The 23894-nt window shown below is 36.0% G+C and overlaps 3 pseudogenes across 3 annotated transcripts; 2 read left to right on the top strand and 1 right to left on the bottom strand.

Moving 5' to 3' along the window:
- The first annotated feature begins 276 nt into the window (after positions 1-276).
- On the top strand, positions 277-2392 carry LOC147506473 (putative E3 ubiquitin-protein ligase ARI8 pseudogene; annotated as a pseudogene). Its single transcript, XR_015193767.1, has one exon. The product of XR_015193767.1 is annotated as a putative E3 ubiquitin-protein ligase ARI8 pseudogene (transcript).
- Positions 2393-4651: 2259 nt separating this feature from the next.
- Positions 4652-6864, top strand: LOC147506472 (putative E3 ubiquitin-protein ligase ARI7 pseudogene; annotated as a pseudogene). Its single transcript, XR_015193766.1, has 2 exons — positions 4652-4784; positions 4875-6864. The product of XR_015193766.1 is annotated as a putative E3 ubiquitin-protein ligase ARI7 pseudogene (transcript).
- On the bottom strand, positions 4685-11731 carry LOC147506471 (putative serine/threonine-protein kinase PBL22; annotated as a pseudogene). The gene is made up of 6 exons (XR_015221137.1): positions 11617-11731; positions 11245-11480; positions 10425-10560; positions 10116-10162; positions 9701-9887; positions 4685-9084 (listed from the first exon to the last, which is right to left on the bottom strand). The product of XR_015221137.1 is annotated as a putative serine/threonine-protein kinase PBL22 (transcript).
- Positions 11732-23894: the final 12163 nt, after the last annotated feature.

The raw sequence follows: 23894 nt of genomic DNA, 5'->3' as shown, positions 1-23894 counted from the left end.
AATAATAAGTGTACCCGTCATAGCAACTTGATTAGATACTTCAGAGTTAAGACAGGCCAGCATCTGGAATTCTAATTAAGCCAACATTGGTGATGGTTTCGGCAGGGTCGTTGGTTTTTCGAGGAAAAATGTATTTCACATTATCACCATGGTGGCTAGGTGGAAGCTGACGTGGAGGCGGCTACCTAATAAAATTGGGCCTAACATTGGGCCTACAGCTAAACCTCTAAATACTGAAATAAGTTATTGTGCCATAAGCCCAAAATAGTTTTTCATGTTACAAATTTGCTCCATAACCGTGTTTACCATTTCGGAAAAAGTCGTGTTTCTTTCTAATTGCGTTTCCGTAACAAAATTGAATAGGAAAACACGTTATTGGGCTCTCAATCTAAATATATATATCTACAGGTGTGTATGATTCATCATGGATTTCGAAGACCAAGCTGATTATCTCATGGTCACAGACGAAGAAGAATTCAGTAACGAAGACGAGGAAATGGTTTCTGCAAGAGGAAGTGATGACGAAGGGGAATATCCTTGTGAGGAGGACGATAACAATAATGACATAGGGGGATATGTTAGTGAGGAGGAGGAGGACTATGGTAACAACGAAGATTGCGGGCAGAACCACACAGCTTTATGTGAAGCTGATATTAGACAACTCCAAGAACAAGATGTTACAGAATTATCGTCTGTTCTTAATATAACAAAAACATCAGCTACTATATTGTTGTGCCAGTACAATTGGGATGTTGATACTGTAAACAATGACTGGTTTGCGGATGAAGAGAAGGTGCGCAAGAAGGTCGGGTTAATGGAAAAACCGGTTGTTTATTATTCGCCTGCGGGTAAGAAAGTTAATTGTAGAATTTGTTTTGATGATTTTCTTCGTAGAGATATGGTTAGTGTTGCGTGTGGTCATTTGTTTTGTAAGTTGTGCTGGAAGGGATACATTACTACTTCAATTAATGATGGCCCTGGATGTTTAACAATGAGATGCCCTGAGATTAAGTGTGTTGCTGCTGTGGGTGAGGAGTTGGTGAATAAATTAGTTTCTGATGAAGAGCAGAGGAAGTACTTGCGTTTCCTGCTTCGATCATATGTTGAAGTTAAAAAAAGAATTAAGTGGTGCCCAGCTCCGGATTGTGACAATGCGGTGGAGTTTGTGGGTGGGAGTTATGATGTTTCCTGCAATTGCAAACACAACTTTTGCTGGAATTGTCTTGAGGAAATGCATCGTCCAGTGGAATGTGATACTGTGGCTACGTGGATTTTGAAGAACAGTGCGGAATCTGAGAACGTTACCTGGATCTTAGCTAATTCAAAGCCCTGTCCAAAATGCAGACGGCCTATTCAGAAAAACGATGGTTGCATGCATATGACCTGCACACCTCCCTGCAAAAATGAGTTTTGCTGGTTGTGTCTTGGTTCATGGGAATCTCATGGTGAGGCAACTGGTGGATTCTATGCATGTAATCGTTATGAGAAAGCAAAGCGAGAGGGGGAGTACGACGAAGAAGAGAAAAGAAGGGAGATGGCTAAGAGTATTATAGAGAAGTATACTCACTACTATGAAAGATGGGAAGCCAACAATAAATCAAGGACAAAAGCGGTTGCAGATTTACATCAAGCAGAAACTGTGCTCATTAACAATATACATGATGGACAACATGAATCAGAAGGACAGGTCAAGTTCATAACAGAAGCCTGGGCACAAATAATTGAATGCAGGCGCGTGCTCAAGTGGACCTATGCCTATGGATATTACCTACCTGAAGATGAACCTGCAAAGAGGCAGTTCTTTGAGTACCTTCAAGGTGAGGCTGAGTTTTGGTTAGAACGCCTTCATGAATGTGCAGAGAAGGGATTAAAAAGGTTCCTTGATGCTAAGGAACCGGAAGATTACCAGGAGTTCCGTACAAAGCTAACTGATCTGACGAGGGTGACTAAGCATTACTTTGCAAACCTGGTCCGAGCACTGGAGAATGGAATGACCTTGGGTGATGTGGACAGATAGCGCAAATGGCTTGGGATGGAATGACGAGTTGCAAGGTGGGATGGGTGAGGAAATAACCCGAGTGGTGCTGGCATCAGCCTGGAAGACCAAAGCTCTTAGGATTACTTATCCTTGCCAGATGTACATCCAGCACCGATAAATGGGCTCGACTCTCCTGCTTAATTAATGCGTCGACAGTTTGGGGACAAAAACAGTGCCATAGAGATCAAACGCTGACGAGTTTAGCTGTATTATTCATCTGTATATTGAAATGGTTTTTCCGATATCAGATCAAGTTGATCAAGTTCTTGTTTTCACATATGTAATCAGAATTTCCCAATATTTCTTTCGTTCTCATCAATATATTGTCTCCGAGACTCTGAATTAGCTTAATAATCCAAGATGTGACAATATGAATGAATGTGCCGTTTATTTTAAATTATCCAACAGGATACATCGTCTACTTTCAAATCGTGGATAGCGGCTATGCTAAATAATTAAATATAGCTAAAAACTGCAGAACAAATCTTGATTGTCCATGTTAAGTACTGCGTATTAAGGGCCAGGGTGAGTGCTTGTAAGTACTGACTCTCTGTTGTAACTCTACATTTTCATTTTTGAAGTGCTGACATTGGTAGCAAACTTTTACTTGATGACAAGCACAGTCACCATGGTATACAGTATAACGTCTCGAACTCTCGTTGTTGTTAACCAAGCGTTTTTCCCAGTCTCTTCATTTCAGTTCATATTTATGATTTATCTGTTGGTTCTTCCGAGCTAGTTTGTGTGAGTTTAATCTGTCTCAGGTATCTTACACTATGTTTCTTAACAAGTTCTTGTCTATCCAATTCCTGCGCAATAATGGATTAGATTTTCTTTTGACCGCGCACTTGGGTAAGATATGATGACTGACAATGTGAGTAGTGGCCATTACCGTTTACCACTATAAAGGTAATTGCTCATCCATGGTAACCTTAACTCTCTCCTTCCAACTTAAAAAGGAGGGGAGTTTCTTATTGCAATGATCATTCAAGATTCAGGTCCGTACTAGTAGACCTAAGTGAATTTTCATCCTGTTCTCTGTAGGAAATTGTCATTGCAAGTTTTCAACTCTTCCATATCATATACTTATGCAAGTTAGACCTTTGAGTCTTTAATTACTTGTGAATGCCTGGTAGTCAGTTGCTTCCATTTACTTATATTATAAGATCATATGAACTCAGTAAATTAAATGCTAAAGCTATATATACTATTGTTCCGTTATGCCGGTCATAAATTTCAAGTGCAACTTAAGTAGGACTGCATGCCAAAATAATCAGTTGTTAAATCTAATGAATGTGAAATACTCTAGAGCAACTTTCCATGTCAGTAAGGATAGAAATATTGAGGAAGATATTGCTCATATATTCGTATTTGTTGCTTCTAAGAGGTTTAGGGTGTAAAGTTACCAACAACACATTTCTATTAAACTGATACATACATTTTTTATGAGATAAAACAGGTACGACCATTTTTATAGTGAGAGCCAAAGCATTATTGATAATTTGTGATGGATGGAAGTAGGAGTGTGGTTATTCTTGATAATATTTTAAGTAATTTGTAGACTGTACGTTGAGAAACGTAGAAACATGAGATGGTTTAATTACTTGTCGAATAAACTTAGGACAGGCCTGGTTTAAAGGAGTGCACGGGTTGAGGATTCTAGCAGAGCAAGCTAGACGAAGATTGAAATATACATGGCTCTATACAATTGAATAATGGAGAACTATGATTCCTTTTGAGGTCGGATATCTTTAGCTTGTGGGCTATGATTGAGCTGTTCATGATTGGTAACTGATGAGCATTGTTTTCAATTGAGTTTGACCTTTGGTTAATTTTCGACTTCTGCTCTCTAAGCGTCCATTTTAAGCCTAATTAACATGAAACCACACCTTTTCAAATGTTAGGATTTGTAAGTAAGTCCAATGGTTTGGAGCGCCGTCTAACCAAACCACAATAGTATAGTGTATAAAGTTAGCTGAATAGCGTTTCCAAAAGCAATGGTTTTTCTCATTAAAAGTGCGCGAGATGAATCACAGCCACTCATCACAAAAAAGGGGTATGTGTGTATTGCATTTCCAAAAAGCAATGGTTTTTCTCATAGCCATTAGTACTTATGGCGTCCATGATTTTTTTTTTTTTGTCAAAAGTGTGGAAAAAAAAATCTAGCCGCCACACAATGTGGCATGTAGCTTAGATTTCTTCTACCCGCCACTAATATTAGCATGTAGATTTAACGCTATCTCGTTAAAATTGGCACTATAAATAAATAAATTTATACCGATAGTGTTGGCGGGTTAGCGTTTTGACGCATTCCGTTATATTTGGTGTTTTGCCGCAACTTAACGTAAGCAGGGGAGGATCTAGAGGGGGGCGGGGGTATATACTAGTTACAATAGTGTATATAATTCTCCCAAAAAAACATTTGTAGTGTATGTTAGTTGTAGGCTTGTAGCAACCCTTTTGGATTCTTTATCAGTGGCCACTCCATAGTTCGGTGGCAATTGATTTGGGGAACATAGATGGAAGCGGACGTGGAGGTGCTACCCTATATTAGAAAAAATGGTCAACGTGGCCCCCACGGAAGAAACCTGGGCCATAAAAGGCCATAAAGTTCTGATATATATAAAAAAAAAATCATTGTTTATTATGCAAACACGGCAACGCCGAAAGTTGTAGTTGTTCTGAAAAACAGAACTCAACTTGGCTGCCGTGCGTTCCCACTTCAAACACGGTTGTTTCTAGAAAGGTAAATACCCTTCCTTTTCCGAATCAATATTTAAATAGAAATAAACATCAAATATTTATTTTTTATATTTGGTGGTGGTTAAATATTTAGATGGATTCCGAAGAGTTAAGTGATGACTATATGGATTCCGTTGAGGATTTTAATAACGAAGAAGAAAACGTAACTGAATATGATTATGGAGATGATGATGTAGTAGAAGGGGGTTATCCTAGTGATGACGATGAGTTTTCCCACGAAGATTGTGGGCAGAACCACACCGTGTTGACCGAAGAGGAAATTAAAGCATGCCAAGACGAAGCTATTACGGAGGTAGAGTCTGTGCTATCACTTCCAAGAGATTCTGCTATCGTTTTACTCTGTGAATACAATTGGAGGGTTTCCAACGTCACTGATGATTGGTTTGCGGACGAGGATAAGGTGAGGAAGAAAGTTGGGCTTTTGGTGAAACCTGTCGTTTATTATCTACCTGATAAGAAAATTAATTGTAGAATTTGTTTTGATGACTTTTGCCCTCGAGATATGGTTAGTGTTGCTTGTGGTCATTTGTTTTGTAAGTTGTGTTGGAAGGGATACATTACTACTTCAATTAATGATGGCCCTGGATGTTTAACTTTGCGATGTCCTGAGATCAAGTGTCCTGCCATCGTGGGTCAAGACATAGTTGATAAATTGGTTTCTGGTCAAGAGAAAAAGAAGTATTCCCGTTACCTTCTTAGATCATATGTTGAAATTAATACAAATGTTAAGTGGTGCCCTGCGCCAGACTGTGATAATGCTGTGGAGTTTGTCGCTGGTAGTGGGAGCTATGATGTTTCATGCAACTGCAAGTGCAACTTCTGTTGGAATTGTCTCGAGGAAACACATCGTCCAGTGGGATGTGATACTGTGGCTACGTGGATATTGAAGAATAGTGCAGAGTCTGAAAATGTCACCTGGATCTTAGCTAATTCCAAGCCTTGTCCAAAATGCAAGCGGCCTATTCAGAAAAATGCTGGTTGCATGCATATGACCTGCACACCTCCTTGTAAAAACGAGTTTTGCTGGTTGTGTCTTGGCTCGTGGGAAACTCATGGTGAGGCAACTGGTGGTTTCTATGCATGTAATCGTTATGAGAAAGCAAAGCAAGAGGGGGAGTATGATGAAGAAGAGAAAAGAAGGGAGATGGCTAAGAGTATTATAGAGAAGTATACTCACTACTATGAAAGATGGGAAGCCAACCATAAATCAAGGACAAAAGCAGTTGCAGATTTACATCAAGCAGAAACTGTGCACATTAACAATATACGTGACGGACACCATGAATCAGAAGTACAGGTCAAGTTCATAACAGAAGCCTGGGCACAAATAATTGAATGCAGGCGCGTGCTCAAGTGGACTTATGCCTATGGATATTACCTACCTGAAGATGAACCTGCAAAGAGGCAGTTCTTTGAGTACCTTCAAGGCGACGCTGAGTTTTGGTTAGAACGTCTTCATGAATGTGCAGAGAAGGGATTAAAAAGGTTCCTTGATGCTAAGGAACCGGAAGATTACCAGGAGTTCCGTACGAAGCTAATTAATCTGACCAGTGTGACTAAGAAATACTTTGCAAACCTGGTCCGAGCACTTGAGAATGATTTGGCTGATGTGGATTTAGGAGAGAATTGTGAGTTGCAAGGTGGGAGGAGCGAGGAACCAGCATCCAAATCTAGTGTTGCTGGCATTAGCCAGGAAGTCCAAGCCTCATAGGATTGTGCAGTTCACCTATCCCAGTCGCAAGTCTGCCACCAATTGCCAGATATGCAAGCAGCACCGGTAAATAGTTCTAATTTCCTTAATTAAAGCGTCAACAATGAGGACAAAAACTGTGCCATAGAGATCCAATACCCAGCATGTTTTTGTTGTATTATTCATCTGTCTATTGAAAAGGGTTTTGGATACCAGATCAAATTTTTACTCTAGACATGTAAACCAGAATTCCAATGTTTCTTTCTTTTTTATCAGTATAGTGTGTCTGAGACTTGGTACCACTACATCTACGAGACCTAAGTAGATGTTCAAGTAAATCTCTTTGGGAATACGTCAACGCAATTCTTCTGTATCGTATACTTCTCAATTTTTGTGACTTGCTACGGTATGTGGACTCTTTAATCGTAAATGCCCGGTAGTATCATCCATTCAGGTCATTTGTTGGTCGTATGACCTCAAGCCATTATATCTTAGTGGGACTTATTACTACATTATGCTCTAGAAAGTACTAAAGCATAAATCTTAAATTGGTTCAATTAAGATATATGGCTTTAGTTATGGAAGTTGGTACTTTGTGCTCGTCACACATTTTCTAAAGCAACTTTTATAGGACTGCGGGAGAAAATGATACTGTTGCGACCACCATAATTTTAACCTTCCTTACTTCGTTTTACTTTTCGTCCATAATAAAATTGAGGAAGATGTTGCTCATCTATTGGAATTTGTTGCGTCTAGGAGTTATAGGGTACCAACACATTTGTATCTGATGAAATATGCATTTTATGAGATAACAAAGCTAGAACCGTATTTTCAAGTATGGGTGAGGATATTGAGTAATGCTCAGTACACTTGCCAGCTACTATGTGATTCGCTTTGGGACATTACGTATTTTCTGTTTCCTGTAAATATTATATTCAGTTCTGTTTATCCTTTGGTCTGCTAGACTTAATTGTCGTCTTTTGGTTTGTTAAAATTTTGATTGTACTTTAGTTTCAAGTTACTTTAGTACATCTGATATTTCTGTGGTGTTTGAACATTGATTGTGATGCTTTTATAATCTAAATCACATTGTCTGCATGGAAAACAAGGTTTCTAGGGGTAGTGACAAAAAATTTGGGGATTACATGTGTCTTTATAGCCACACCAGTCTTGGTGCTCAACTGCTTGTGCTCAGTAGAGGTCGGTCACGTATTGAGAAACAGAAGAATGCTTGGTTGCGATGGAAGGGAAGTATAAAGTTGATTTACTGATGGTTGTGACAGAAGTTACAGTGTGTATTGCACTATAATCTTGCTAGGGTCACCAACGCAATTAATCTTTGGTCATTAAGTTTACATACAGAGACTGAAATAATCAGATCTCATGCTTACTTCAAAGAGGTATATGCTCCTCCGCCTCCTGGTACCCTCAGATTATCGAAAGAAGACTATACTGTGAAGGTTACTCAGAGAGACGCATGATACCTCTCTCGCACTGGTTTGGGACTTTGGGTTCAGCAACTTTCCAGAATTCCAGTTCACTTACTTTTTCTTTCCATCGATATTAAAAAACACATACCAAAGTCTATTGTGGAAGTCAATATGTCGAATAATCGCCCAGACTCCAGAGATGATAGAAGATATATTACGAAAATTTTGCTTAATTTGTATAAATCCTAATTCTAAAATTTTCTTTCTTATGGTGGTTTGGCCTTTTAACTGAGAATTGAGAAATCATGTTAATTTAATGATTTGAGGATACCCATAAAACCTTCATTACAAGATTCTTTAAACAATGCAAAAGTTGTTGCGTCTGTATAAAAAAATTTAGCTCTTTCGATTCCTACGTTGACAAGATACTCTATCTTTATATATACTAGCAAGATGCACGTGCTATACACGCGATGTCAAACAAAATTTACTGAAGAGTGTAAACATATATAATTTGGGTGAGCACACCTACAATTGACATCATGCCTAAGCAGACACACTGACAGCCGTTTAAATTGTTTGGTTCCCAACTTCAACCTATGAGTAAAGTTCTTGGATCAATCCTTGGCAATGGTGTTGCGCCGAGAGGCTTTTTTTTTGGGTATCTCTGGCCAGTCGATCGAAGCAACCATGCCTTTCATCTTACCTGCTAAATCAAAGTCTATGTGTTGGGTAGTACTTAGGCTCTAGTCATGCCCCACGGGACATTGTCCCACATCAGAAGTATAAACTTCAAAATCTTGCATAATAGCATGTGTTCCTGGGTCGGCTCCACTCATTGCCAATTGATATTGAGCTAGATGTTCCAAAGTTTAATACACTTACATAATATTCTATAAAAAAAATTAGAACATGAAAAGCTCTAAATATTCATTTTAAAGCAATGTATTATCTGATCAGAGGAGGATTTATCTAATCTACTTAAGATCACTCTTTTAAGAACATATAAGAGCATTGTATTAAGAGGTTAATTACCCATTCAACCAAGCTTTTATCAGATTCTGAAGACTCCGATTACAAAGCTTCTCTTCCACTTACTAACTCCAACAGGAATACTCCAAGATACATCACTTCTATCTGAAAATCTCCCAAATTCTTTCACCCTATAATCAGTAAAAGGAGATACATAAACAGAAGCTATAAAGAAAAAATGATTTTGGTACATGATCATTTATTCACTTATAGTAAAAACATAAGACCATAATGATGTTGCAATACTCGGAAACCAACTTTATGGAGTTGAACTGAGTATTGGTTTAAACTTTAATACCTAATGTACTGTACTCACAACGCCCAACTAAGAACGAAATGTCTCAAAGCAAGCGCATACTCACTGGGAGCATTTATCCAAGCCCAAGGTACAGTTAACTTAATTTAAACAACACACAATGTTTTATTATTTGAAAATACAAATGATATAGTAGAGGCAAATAGGCAAATGGCCTTTCGGACTACAAGATACATGCGAAGCTTGGGTGTATTGGTACTTGGGCGGATTGGGTGCGTGGCAAATTAGCTACTTGTCGATCACCATATATAATCTTCTTGATGTAATTTCCAAATTATATCAATTGATACAATTTATCTGGAAAAAAAGTCGGGGGGGGAGGCGGGATTAAATTGCATTATGGGTGCATGCAAAGAATGTTGCAAAAAATGAAATATTAAGCATGCAAATATGATCTAATGCATGGAGAATTTTGTAGAAAAGAACATTACTCGGGAGCAAAGAACACGTCTTCATCCATTGTTCGATGAGATGGACCCGCAACGTTAACTCAACCAAGTACATTGCGAAGCCCTACATCTGCAACCTTAGCAATGAAGTTTTCATCAACAAAGACATTGGTCGTCTTGAAATTCTTATACACCAAAATAGGAGTTATGGCATGAAGATGAGCCAATCCTGCAGGGAAATAAAACAGGGCAGCATCATTCAGGTAACAACGGTTTAAGACCTTTCAAGTCTTAAAGAGGACTTCAAGGAATATATTATATCGTCTTGCGGGGAAGCATACTAAAAATTTGGTGAGATCCACTAAAGACCTTTAGATATCTTAGCTTACTAAGACTATGAAAAGTGAAAACTAATACCAGAGAAGCAGTCAATGTGCTCTGTTTTGCATAGGATCACCTTTAGATGCACCAAGAGCTATTGAAAGTCTATTCTTGAATTGTAGTTTTTATTAGAATTCGACTGCTACCGCAAAAAGAGAACCAAGAAACTTAAGTGACTGAATTTGCATATATACTATATTTCAGAAGAACAGCTGCGGACTGCAGTAAACTTTTTGAAGTTTGTGATGATTAGAAACAATTAAGTATCCACATAAATATACCAAATGAAGCACAAAATTCGCGAAACGATTAGATCGAATTCTTAATATAAGCAACCAGGATATATAACCAATTTATAAGCTATAGTAACACATAAATGGTCGGGCGGTTACCATATAAGTGTAATGCGGAAATACTTCCATTAGGTATATACTCATAGATAAGCATTTGTTGACCATTTTCTGGCAAGAACCCAAAAGATTCACAAGATTTCGATGCCGAATAGATGAGAGATAGCATACCTGATAGGAAATCGAGTTTCAATCATTCAAGCGTAAAAAGAGAAAGGAAAAAAAGTGACGTAATTGATGTTACATTAATATATAATACATATTACTTGTCAATCATTTATAACTTTTGTTGACTCCCTCAAACAAACAATTCATTGTCATTATATTACGTTGATTTGATTTGATTTTTAAAATTTCTAGGAAGAATACAACCTTATATTGATACAGTTTGTTATTTGATGGTCACGTGAAATGTATCAAACATCAAAACCTCATACATATTAAAAAGAAACTTGAGTTCACACTGGACACTTTGGAAAGCTCAAAGGAATCTAGTCTTTCCAAGACAAACTGGGCAAGTTGGAAAATTGCACGCAGTCTGGAAGATGTATAGGAAGCATATACTTTAAGAAATCAAATAATAAGAAAAACATATGTAGCGCAAGGAGAGCTGCGCTCCCAAACCAGGAAATGCCATTTTAAACCGTTAAAATTGTGCATATTGTTTCTGGCTAATTGTGAAGTATATGCTTTTCTAAACCCCAACTCAGAGTGGAAATATTTACGGTTTTCTTACCAGTTTTCTAAACCCCCAAACAAATTTTCAAACACTGTAGGAAATTTTAAACATATTTCTTCACAGATTCCAAGTTAATTATAACTAATTGTACCCGGAAAGTAACATGCACTACTTACCTCTATGATAAAATCCTAGCTTGGTGCACCAGCTCGCTTTTTAATGGCTAAAAACAATCCATCGTGAAGCAGACCCTTGTAAACTTCCCCAAACTTTCCTTAACCAATCAGATTAATTTCACTAAAGTTCTTTGTAGCTAAAGCCAATTCTTCGAACATGAAGCATCTGGCATCTCGTTAGTCAGAAAGAGATTTACCTTCTGCTAAAGACAATTCAATCCCAATGTTTCTTCCTGCTGCATATAATTACAAAAGGTGAAGATCAACATCATATTTCCTTCATTTTATAGTAAATTAAGATAGAACAGTAGTTTTCTTATATTCCTTTCTCTTTACATGTCTTATCAATCAAAATTAAAGATTCGCACTTGCCTTGAAAAGATGGATCAGAAGAGAGCCATGCAGTCTCGGAAGTTCTTGAAATGCTCTTGTTATGAGATAAGCAAAACCATAACAGTATAATAATAAACCCCACAAATGCCACCATAAGAATTAGATATAGCCATAAGTGGAATACCTGTTGAGCACTCGAAATTATTCATTTTATTGTAGTGAGACTTACAAAAAAAGAAACCATCGATTCTTGTAAATACATATTCATAATACAAAATTAAAGGCAATGAGATGCACTCAACATGAAAATACAGAGCTTTTCGACATGTTATGACAAACTCACACAAAAGCAGTACTTGATTTGATCATTGTAAAGTTACTTGGAATTTGTTTCATACCTTTAAAATCAGTCCATTTAGGAGTACAACCCATTATCAACTTGTCCCTAAAAAAGCTAAAACCCACAATCTACCTCTCTTTTTTATACGACTATAAGTTTCTGAAATTTGAGAAGGATATTAATAATTTTATTGCATGCCATATATACTTAATGAAAATTTATTTATTTGGAATCGGTTAAGAATGAAGATGACAAAGGTTCCATGAAGATAAAAAGAGAGTAGGTCGGGATGACGTACTTACTAAGAATTGTAGAGTCTGAAGTTGTTCATCATTTTGGTTGCAATGGCGCACTTATAATTCAAGATTCTTTGGGATCCTATTCTCTTCTTTGTTATCTCCTTGATACACCTAAATAAAAGGAAGTGCCATAGTTGAAATCTTGACGCGAGTGTTTTGAAAAAAGGTATGAATCATGCTTAATATATGACCCTTCTTCCACGTATTGGTGCCAGTTGTAAAATCTCATATTACCAAGTAGTTGTATCTAATACATTTCATGTGTTTTAAGATATTATGTATAGGATCAGTGTGCCTCATATGTAGCTCTTCTACATGATATTTAGATATACTGTATACATTCTTTTCTTGCTCTTTTACGCTCCTTATTTTTCTACACATACTCAGCAGTAAAGCATCCATCCTCATTGTTTGAATTTGGTTCTTGCTTCCTCAACCTTGGGCAGGGTCCATTTGTTCTTTGCCGGTTATTCAATAAAGAGAAAGCAGACTCAGAATGTGATGAAATAGAGCCAACATGCTCCTCCCTACAGCTACCAAATCCTCTATCGAAAGTCTGCGACCCGGAGAAGGCAATCGATGTAGGAAACTTCGGAGCAGATCAAATAAAGGAGAATTCTACGAGGAGAGAAGTCGGACAACCTAACCTCCATCAGCCCGTTACTGAACAAAGTTACTCTAATAGTTGTCGGGTTTCGATGGGGAAGATCATGGAGCAGATTTAAGAGTTGTAGAGGTGAGAAAATATATTGTTTTTCTGTCTTGTAGTTGTGCTATGTTGTGCTATGTTGCACCTTCCGTAAGATGTTTCAGAAACTAATTGTACCTTGAAAGTAACATGCACTACTTACCTCTATGATAAAATCCTAGCTTGGTGCACCATCTAAGCTTTTAATGGCTACAAACAATCCATCGTGGAAGCGGACCCTTGTAAACTTCCCCAAACTTTCCTTCACCAATCAGTTAATTTCACTAAAGTTCTTTGTAGCTAAAGCCAATTCTTGAACATGAAGCATCGGCATCTCGTTAGTCGAAAGAGATCTACCTTACGCTAAAGACAATTCATCCCCAATGTTTCTTCTGCGCATATAATTACAAAAGGTGAAGATCAGCGTCATATTTCCTTCATTTTATAGTAAATTAAGATAGAACGATAGTTTTCTTATATTCCTTTCTCTTTACATGTCTTAGCAATCAAAATTAAAGATTAGCACTTGCCTTGAAGAGATGGATCGAAGAGCCATCTTTGTCTCGAAGTTCTTGAAATGCTCATGTTATGAGATAAGTAGAACCATAACAATATAATAATAAACCCGCCAATGCCACCATAAGAATTAGATATAGCCATAAGCGGAATACCTATTGAGCACTCGAAATTATTCATTTTATGGTATTTAGACTTACAAAAAAAAGAAGTCATCGATTCTTGTAAATACATATTCATAATACAAAATTAAAGGCAATGAGATGCACTCAACATGAAAATCTGAGCTTTTAGACATGTTATGACAAACTCACACAAAAGCAGCAAGTAGTTGATTTGATCATTGTAAAGTTACTTGGAATTTGTTTCATACTTTTAAAATCAGTCCATTTAGGAGTACAACCCATTATCAACTTGTCCCTAAAAGGCTAAAACCCACAATCTACCTCTCTCTTCTTTATCGACTATAAGTTTCTGAAATTTGAGAAGTAACATTTTGACAATATTAAGACATGTACCTCCGATGCCTGCTAAAACTCGAAAAACAAACCAATACTTGACAATACAATTTCTTTCTTGAGCAGTATAAGCGATCGATATACCATTGAAGAATAAACATCAAATACAAAATGAATAAAAGATTGACTACATACCTTCATATTTACCGTTATGCAAATAAGCCTCCAAGCTGAGCACACAAAGCGACAATCTCCATCCAACCCGAGAAATAAAGAAAAATCCTTGAAGACTCTAGTGTCTCTAATCGACCCATGTACCAAAACAAACCTTCAATAGCTAAATATAAAAACTGAAAGCCTACAAAACAATGAAAAACAAAAGGATCTTAAGCAATCTAAAGCTCAACATATCAAAAAAAAAAAAAAAAAAAAGAAGACTTAACACATTCTTTGGAACATTGCATGAACTACGTAAGAATGTAAAAGAAACTATCATTTATGGCTTGAAAAATTAGATTTGGACAAAATTGATAAAATTCATGAAAAACATCTGACTTCTTTGGCTTGAAGCTTCTCGCCCATCCATTCATAGCATTATGGATCATTCACGACTACGAGTTACAGAATCAACTCCTTTGGCCTTAAACTTATCGATGTTGTTTTTGTAGCTAGGAACATCTTTGTGCTAAACAAACTCCGATGAATGCACCTGCGATGCAAGAAGCAGGGAAAACACACATAGAAATAAAACAACGATCAAGAAGTCAACAATGATTCACAAGCTGCATTGCCTAAACCAAATGATACCATACGCACACTGAAAAGTGGAGTCAAATAATTCATATTCAATAGTCCCTTAAGAATGCTCCAATATCAATCACAAATATAGTTAGATCACAAGCTCTCTGCATACTTTTTTCTGTCTTGAAGATTTTTTTTTAAAAAATAGTGTTGATCATATATCATCACGTCAGTAAAGTAAAGTTTCCTCTACTGGTCTAAAAGAAGTCAGAGGTGTTGGAATCTCTTGTGTATTTCTAAATACTAGTGTGTGTGTGCAAAGTGGAGGAGATGAACAAATGGTATTCTCGCCACTTTAGTGCATAGTAGATAGTCCCACATTGGTTATCCACCACATCGGGTAGGGTTCGGGCCTGGGCTTGGGCTTACTGTTGTGGGTAGTGGTTTGACCAATATCCTAAACTTGTTTTGCCTTTTTCTTGAGCGACAAGTTTCAGGTGTTCTATTAGGAGTTGGTCTCTCTTTCTCCTAACCTATATAAATAGGACTGTGTGAGTCCATAGAGAAAATAGACTTGATCGAAACTCAACTTCGAGAAGCGAAAACTCAAACCAGGTCCTTTTCTTTCTTCTCTTCTTCTGTCGGCCCGCCCGAGAGAGTTATATTCTGTTCTAGAGGGTAGTCTGTTCTAGTGCAAAGTCAGGCTGCTGTTAACCATTGAATCCTGTGAGGAAGGCGCCATTGTTGCCTTTTCGCACCATTGGAAGGGGCGAAATCTTTCCTTAGGGAACTGACCTAATCCGCCTTGGTTATTCCGATTCACTTGTCCTTGTTTCTTTATTGCTCTTGTTCCTACGTTCTACTTTTAGTTGCTGTGATCATTCAACTATTCTAACAATCTTAAGGAAAGAGTTTTGTAGTAGAACAAAGGAGAGTGCTTTAATACGACAATCAAAAGATAAGTCTTTTACTTTGAGTTATTGTTTGTGTTATTGGGTTTTGACTTTAGAAATTTTCTAATAATTTTGTTTTTGGTAGGGAAACCAATTAAAGATTGAATATTTATTGATCTTTTGTGGTTTATCAAACCCTATATGGTTGTAGACCTTTCTCCTACGTTTATGGGAGTCAAATATGAGATTTCTATCAAGAAAAACGTCAAAGTTTGTCTTTTTGACAGCTGCGTCACTCGTTACGGAAACTGCTATAACTTTCAACTCAGAGCTTGGTTTTGCAATCCGCTTCTTGTGTTAGATAGCTGATTCAAAGAGCTTTCCAGTGGTATAAGGCTTGATACCCAATTCGTCCTGAGCTGGTTTAGAATTACAGTTCTTTTGAATTGTTTTTCTAGAAGGAGGAAAATATGGTAATCCAGTTTTTCAATCGGTTAGGTATCGTATTCTTTCACTCTTTGCGATTCTTTTGGTTTGATTATATGGTGATATTCTTGCCTTGAGTTGCATGCTAGTTTTCTTAGGAGGAAAATCCTAAGCTTAAACTTCTTTAATAACCTAGTCAACAAATTATACGTGTTTATCACTGAGGAATTAATTGGTTTGACTAGAAGTAGTTTGATATTAATTTTCTTTGTACATATGTAGATGTATGTAGATGGTCTAAGAGAGACCTTAAGATAGTTAATATCAACCACACTCAAATCTTGGATAGTAATTATAATGTATTCAATGCATAATTGCTTATCTTTATTGAGTGAAGCGTGTTGTTAGGCGATGGTTATAATTATCTTGTTGTGAAAATACATGTTAGATGAAGTAACTTGTAGCTTATATCCAATATAGCATATGTTAAAGTTGTGTAGCATGCTAGTTTTGGATATTAATCATCGTGGATTTACTTTAAACTTGATAATAGTTTATTGGTAAATTTTTCTAGTTGAAGACATTAATGGATTGAGCCATTAGATGTTGTGGTAGTACTTGAGGTCTTGTTGATAGGGTATTCTATCTTACTTGAGCTCATATAAAAAAAGGAGGTGGAGTCCTCGGTTGTTTTGCATATTCGGTGGCTAGATTTGCTTAAATATTGTATACTTTTTTTTGTGAGGGTGCGGTTAAAGTTTACTTTTCTGAACCTATGATATGATATTTACCATGTTTGGCATGAATGCATTATTTAACATTGACATAAAAGTTTAACCATGCCATATATTATTAAGTAATGAGCATCGTTGTCACGAGGAGAGGAAACAATATGGGAAACAATCAATATCCTCTTAAAACCTAATTTAGTCAAGGAGATGTAAGGTAATGGTTTGTCTTCTTAGACAATATCCTCCATGACTATTTTAGACAAGGAGATGTAGCGCTTGTAGATTGTCTTATTAGGCATTATCCTCCTATGACTATGGATAAATAGCCAAGGTGATGTACAAGTCGTGGATTGTCTCCTATGGCAGTTGGAATGTTGAATGATGAAAAGAAGGATGATAATGATATTATCTCGGGTAAAACCTTTTTCATCTAATTCTTCTATTCTTTAAAATTCATTTGAATCACTTGTGGATTTCCTTTCATATAGATAGCATGAACATAATATGACTATGTTTAATATGATCTAGAATCATAGACTTGAGTAAAGTATATTCTTGTCATAAGAGTGTATTTTATTGTTGTTGTTTCTTTTAGTGTTTGTAGCGGTATAATGTGTTTTGCATGTAAGTTTGATTAGGTTGAGTAACCATTGAACTGTGGGGGGTAGTGACCCATATGCATGACATTGTTTTACCATAGTTCATCTCACAAGATAATTGGAAAGACACTGAACTACAAAGTATGGAAAGGTCTTGGGCCTATCCAAAAATGTTTCAAAATGTGGGGGTGTCTTGCCAAGCTATTATTGTGAATGAATCTAAAAAGAAATATATATATATATTTTTTAGACCTAGAATTATCAAGTAGATATTCATTGGTGAAACTCATAATAGTGATGTTTGTTTTCAGTTGTCATGAGTGATAACAATTTTGTAGATACCACACTATTATTGAATGTCTTATATGCTAATTTTATTTGAGGTTGTGCTTTTGAGAAATTGGCATAGAGTGGTTGAATGTTCATAATGAACTACATAAGATAATCCCATTATTTCTGCACAAGAAATTTGGAAGACTATCAATGAGTATTTCCACCATTAACAGTGATGATGTTTATATGTTTCTTAAGGAAGATTCATTAACCTATAAGGAAGTTGTCAATGTCATGAGAAGTGTCTTTTTGAAGGATACAACTCCTCTAAACTGGACTCTTGATTTATTGGGGGATCTATAGGTTGAATTGGATCTTCAAGAGAAAACTAAAAGCGTGATAGTTGTATTGCAAAATACAATGTTAATAATAATAGCCAAGGGGTTTCAATCGAGACAAAATTTATACTATTTTGAAACCTTGCTCATATAACTAGAATTTCTTCTACAAAATTCTAAAGACTCTAGTTGAGTAGTTGTCTTGTGGAACTACAATACCAAGTAGTACCGGTGATGAAATTTGAAGGTATACAATTTAGTTAAATCTTTGTATGAGTTGATTCAAGCCTATAAATGGCATGAGCAATTCAACAACATATTAGTGTCATATGGATGTCAAAGTACCGTTGTTGAAAAAAAAAATGTGTACTTTCTTTAGAGCAAAGCAAGACATAAGTGTTAATCTCTCTTTGTTTAGATGATTTAATATCATGAGTGCTAGCATTGAGAATGTGTATGAGACAGAAATTCCTATTTGAAACACGTCATAAACCGTCATTGAAAATGATAGTTTATTATGTTGTTAAACTCATTTCTGTAACTGCTATATTCAGTTGTCAAGATGTTGACGTTTGAATATGGTTGAAGGCCACAGCGTACCTTAAACCAGACCGGCCGGATGGTATAGGGGAATTTCGGGCACTACAGAATTGAATGACTGGTGAATATAGGAATTAAAACTCATGTTGGTCTCATTATATTGTTATAGCACTTAGTAGAAATATTTTTCATTGAAAAGTATGGGTATTATGATAGTAAGCATGTGTTAACACATTTTGTGGCAAATATCCATCTTATGAAAAATAATCTCCTTGTGTTTTCTCATACTAAATATGCCAATATCATTGGTAGCCAATTGTACTTGATGGATAATGTATGTGAGACATGACATTGCCTACATTAATGGCATCTTGGTGATAACCCATTGTGTCCTTATAAGGAACTTTGATGTATATTGTCGAGATTATCCAAGTACTATAGCGAGCCATTGATTATGGTGATATTTAGTAGATTTCCATCATTGTTAGAAGGGTAATATGTTATAAACCTGGATCCGGTAATGTTTATGTGTTTACCTTTGGTGGAAATTGAGTGTCTTGGATATCATCAAGCTAATGCCTTTAGAAAAGGCATGTGATGATCTTTGAGTGGGTTAGCAACCTCTTGGCAAATCTTCCCATTGGCTCTAAACAGCCTCCTGATGTGTATATGCTTTGCAACTGTCTCATTGTAATAGCTAAGACATGTTATCTTATGTGCAATGGGAAAAAAATACATGTAAGTTGAGATATAACTTAATCAGCAGCTGCTAGAGATTATGTTAGGTTGGACTTAGTTTGGCCACATGTCTAACTGCACCACTTCTTTGGAGGCAAGTGGTTATACGTCGAGGGGGATGGGACTTTTGCCTTAGATAGAGGGCGACACTGACGGCAACCCCACCTATGTGATTGGAGATCCCATGAATTAGGTTCAAAGGGAAAAACAAGTCACCTCATCCGCCTCTGGTATGCTATTGTCTTTCTTTGAGGCGCCCCACCCTATGACTAGATAGCATTATTGTATACTTTGTATAACTTGAATAGCAATGAGAAAAGGCCGAAGTTATTTTACTCTTAATGGAATCCATAGTCCATTATTTTTTATGAGATAGTGTATTCTAAGCTGCTATGTACACTTGATGGATATCCACCTACGTGAATGTAGAACTGGTCGGTTCTTATGAGTATTCGAGGCAAGTACTCTAGAGCATTCACATAACACAAAACAAGTATGAGGGCCAAAAAGCATAACACATGAGAAACGGGCATATAATGAAAAGAGCAATGTGGGTGCATGTCCTCTATTTTACTACAAGGGAATGTTGGTTCAAAGATTTTTTAATCCACCACTTTCGCGTATTATAAGACATGTTACCCTATGGTGGTTCAAGCCCGTAAAGCACCGATTATCTTATGCATTGTTTTTCGATTCTCTCTCGGCATTTCGCGTTGAACCCATTTCTTTTGTAATATCCTATTCCAAAATAGTGGGGACTATTAGTATTTTGAAATAGTGGGGGATTGTTGGAATCTCTTGTGTATTTCTAAATACTAGTGTGTGTGTGTGCAAAGTGGAGGAGATGAACAAATGGTATTCTCGCCACTTTAGTGCATAGTAGATAGTCCCACATTGGTTATCCACCACATCGGGTAGGGTTGGCCCTGGGCTTGGGCTTCTTGTTGTGGGTAGTGGTTTGACCAATATCCTAAACTTGTTTTGCCTTTTTTCTTGAGCAGCAAGTTTAGGTGTTCTATTAGGAGTTGGTCTCTCTTTCTCCTAACCTCTATAAATAGGATTTGTGAGTCCATAGAAAATAGACTTGATCGAAACTCAACTCGAGAAACAGAAAACTCAAACCAGTCCTTTTCTTCTTCTCTTCTTCACTGTCGGCCCTTGAGAGAGAGTTATATTTCGCTGTTCTAGAGGGTAGTGTTGTTCTAGTGCAAAGTCGGGCTGCTGTTAACCATTGAATCTGTGAGGAAGACGCCATGCTTGTTGCCTTTTCGCACCATTGGAAGGGGCGAAATCTTTCCTTAGGACTGACTTAATCCGCGCCTTGGTTATTCCCGATTCTTTTTGTCCTTGTTTCTTTATTGCTCTTTGTTCCTTCGTTCTACTTTAGTTGCTGTGATCATTCAACTATTCTAACAAGAGGTACAGATAATTTAATAGTTAATAAAAGATGTTGAGGTACATAATATTGATTGTATGGGACATCCAGCAAAATGTAAGACAGTAAGAGGTAAGTTGTTACTTCCCCAGTAAGAGTGAGGTACAGATTACTTAATAATTAATTGCATACCTGAAAAATGTTTAGCCAATCCCCGATTGTTGCAGAAGCATGAGGTATAGGCCTTTTCAGCATAGCAAGCAGTTTTAATGCATCCGTTATTATCTCGCGTGATATTATCTTTGCAAGGAAAATGAAGAATTCTACTCTTTTTCTTTTCTTTTTTTGAAAAGGATACAAGCTGAAATATAACTCAATAAAAAGATTTAACAAATTGTACCAAGGCAGCAAGGCAGAATGCGAGCGGGAATGCACAAGCAAACATCATAATCATTCCAAAATGTAGTGCCATCTCTAGAAAATCTAAAAAGCAGTTTACAAATTCTCAGTAAGCGTACACAAGTTATTACAGTGAATTGCATTTTTTTTTTAAATTTCAAATTGAGACGATTGCCTCGCCGACATTGTCACAGCATCCACCCAACAACACTCACACTGGGAAGACCCTGAGATTGTATTGCTATACATCTCAAGGACACTCACTGCTCTAAGACTAAATTATCATATTCCAATTAGAGACAAAACTAAACTACTCACATAAACACAAAAACCAAACAGGAAAGAACTAAAAATGAGGATAAAAACTTACAGGGAGACCAAAAATGACAATGTTCTTGTCCTGAAAAACAACAAATGAACAGAAAGTAATCATTATTAGAAGCTATATTGTTCTTTATGTTCTTGTCCTGAAAAACAACAAATGAACATAAACGAGTTGAATTTTTGTAGAGATGTTCTTTATGGTTAGTATATCATATGCACAAAAGATTAGGTTTTAAATCATTTTGTAGGTAAAAGTTGTGGGTGTTTTAGATTTGATACTTATTTAAGGTCCTTTTAGGAGTCGTTTGTATATATGTATATATATATATATATATATATATATATATATATATATATATATATATATTATAGTACCCTCTTATCTCCAATATTTGTAAAACTCTTTGACTAATTACGAAAAAGTAGGAGACTAATATGGAAAAATCTTATTACTAATTATTGCTAAAAACAATAGTTTCCACCTAAAACGATTTTCCTAAAATCTTTACGCCACGAAGAATAGTTTCTACACTAATCTTAGGTGAAGTTTAACATAACAAAGTTTCTTTTTAGAAAAAGACAATGAAATAACGAAGTAAAAAATGAATTGAGTTGCCTGAATATTTACTTTCTATATTTGTTAACCACACATGTGACTGGGACAAAAAAAGAAAAAGAAAAGTTAACTAATCATAAAATAAGTAACAGTGTACACTCAAAACTAAGCGGACAACAAATAAAATTGTATTGTATGCACTATATGTCTATATGGGCCTATACAAATAAAGTTGGATAGATTTAATACATCATCTACTTTGGGATTTTGACATTTAGTCATCCTTAAGGATTTCAAAAACCACAATAATTACGACATATTCCAATTAAATTTCTGAATTTATAAATTTTTTTTCAACACTATAATGTATGTATATATAGATGCACATTCTTATGCACACATTATAGTCACATTTTCGACATACAAATGAGTTAAAGTTTGGTTTTTTGTGGAGATGATCTCCTCACCATAAAGATCATTCTCACAAAAAATTATAATATTTGGATATGTCTAACCATGTTGTGCAACACTTTCAAGCTTTGCACCTTCGTCGTGCAAATTTCCATCTGCATAGGAGTTGCCAAGGGATGCCCCCTGAGTTAAAAGCTGTGATAGCTGCTGCCGAATCTGATTCCACCCAGAGATTACTCCATCCTTTTGAAAGGGCAAGCTCCACACTCTCTAATATAGCCATGCACTCGGCTGTATAGTTGTCTGCAATTCCGATACCCTTGCTCAAGAGTAAGACATAATCACCATGAACATTTCTAAAGGATCCACCCAACCAAGCTGGACCTGGGTTCCCTCTAGAAGCCCCATCTGTGTTGACCTTAATTTGATCACCAATTGGAGGAAGTACTAAACTAACCTCAAAATATAGTTGTGTTATATGTTGTGGGAATGTCTCAATAAGTATGATTTTGCATTTAAAATAGTGTTTATCTTATCTCTTTTCGTATGATTGGGAACGCCTTGCTATTTAAGTAGCTTCAATATGAACTTCGCCTTACTAGACAATCTCACAAAACTTCAATCAAACTTCTATTATTAAACAACAAAATGAAGTTGAAGGGTTTTATCAAGAGTGAGTTCTTTTTTTTTAAATGGATAGTGGGGTTTTCACATTATAAGAAATTTGGATGAGTGATCAATATAATATTCACATATAATAGTTCTGTATATATAGTTGCAAATATTTTTTAGAATAATTAATATAACATCACACGTTCGTAGATAATCTTTAAAGATCCCACATAGTAAGTCATGTATAATTTAAAGAATAATTAACGGGAAATCGGGAATTGGATAATTTTTGATGATCCCACATAGTAAATCAAACATAATTTATTTTTATGTCCTGTTTGAAGTTGATATTACACACCACATTGGATAATTAAAAGAAAATCGGAAAATGGATTTAAATATATTGAACTGAGCTCAAAGAGTAACAGGAAATTGGAAACTTTATGTAAATACAATAAACCAGACTCAAAAAGTAATTAACTAAAAATCGGAAACTAGATTTAACTGCAAAACTAACGTTAGAGAATAACTAATGAGAAATTAGAAATTGGATGCAAATCCTTGAAAAATATTTAATGGGAAATTGGAAACGGTATGCAAATACATCAAACAAACTTCAAATAATAATTAATGAGAAATTGAAAACTGGATGCAAATGCATTGAACTAATCTCAAAAAATAATTAACAGAAAATAAAAAACCAAATGCAAATGCGTTGAGCTAACCTTATAGAATAATTGGTGGAAAATAAAAAACTAGATGCAAATGCATTGAAATAACCTCAAAGAATAGTTAACGAAAAATCAGAAACTAGTTGTAATTGCATCGAACTAACCTCAAAGCATAAATAATAAAAAACTAGATGCATATATATTGAACTAACCTCAAAGAGTTATTAACGGGGAGTCAGAAACTGTATGCAAATGCAATGAACTAATCTCAAAGACTAATTAACGAAACATTGAAAAATGGATGCAACTGCACTAAACTAATCTCAATGAATAATTTAGTGAAATCATAAATTTGATGCAACTACATTGAACTAACCTCAAAAAATAAT

This window comes from Coptis chinensis, chromosome 4 (assembly GCF_015680905.1).
Source record: "Coptis chinensis isolate HL-2020 chromosome 4, ASM1568090v1, whole genome shotgun sequence".
In the NCBI taxonomy this organism is placed as follows: domain Eukaryota; kingdom Viridiplantae; phylum Streptophyta; class Magnoliopsida; order Ranunculales; family Ranunculaceae; genus Coptis; species Coptis chinensis.
Note: the sequence above shows the minus strand (reverse complement) of the source record. Positions and strands in the feature narration are given on the sequence as shown.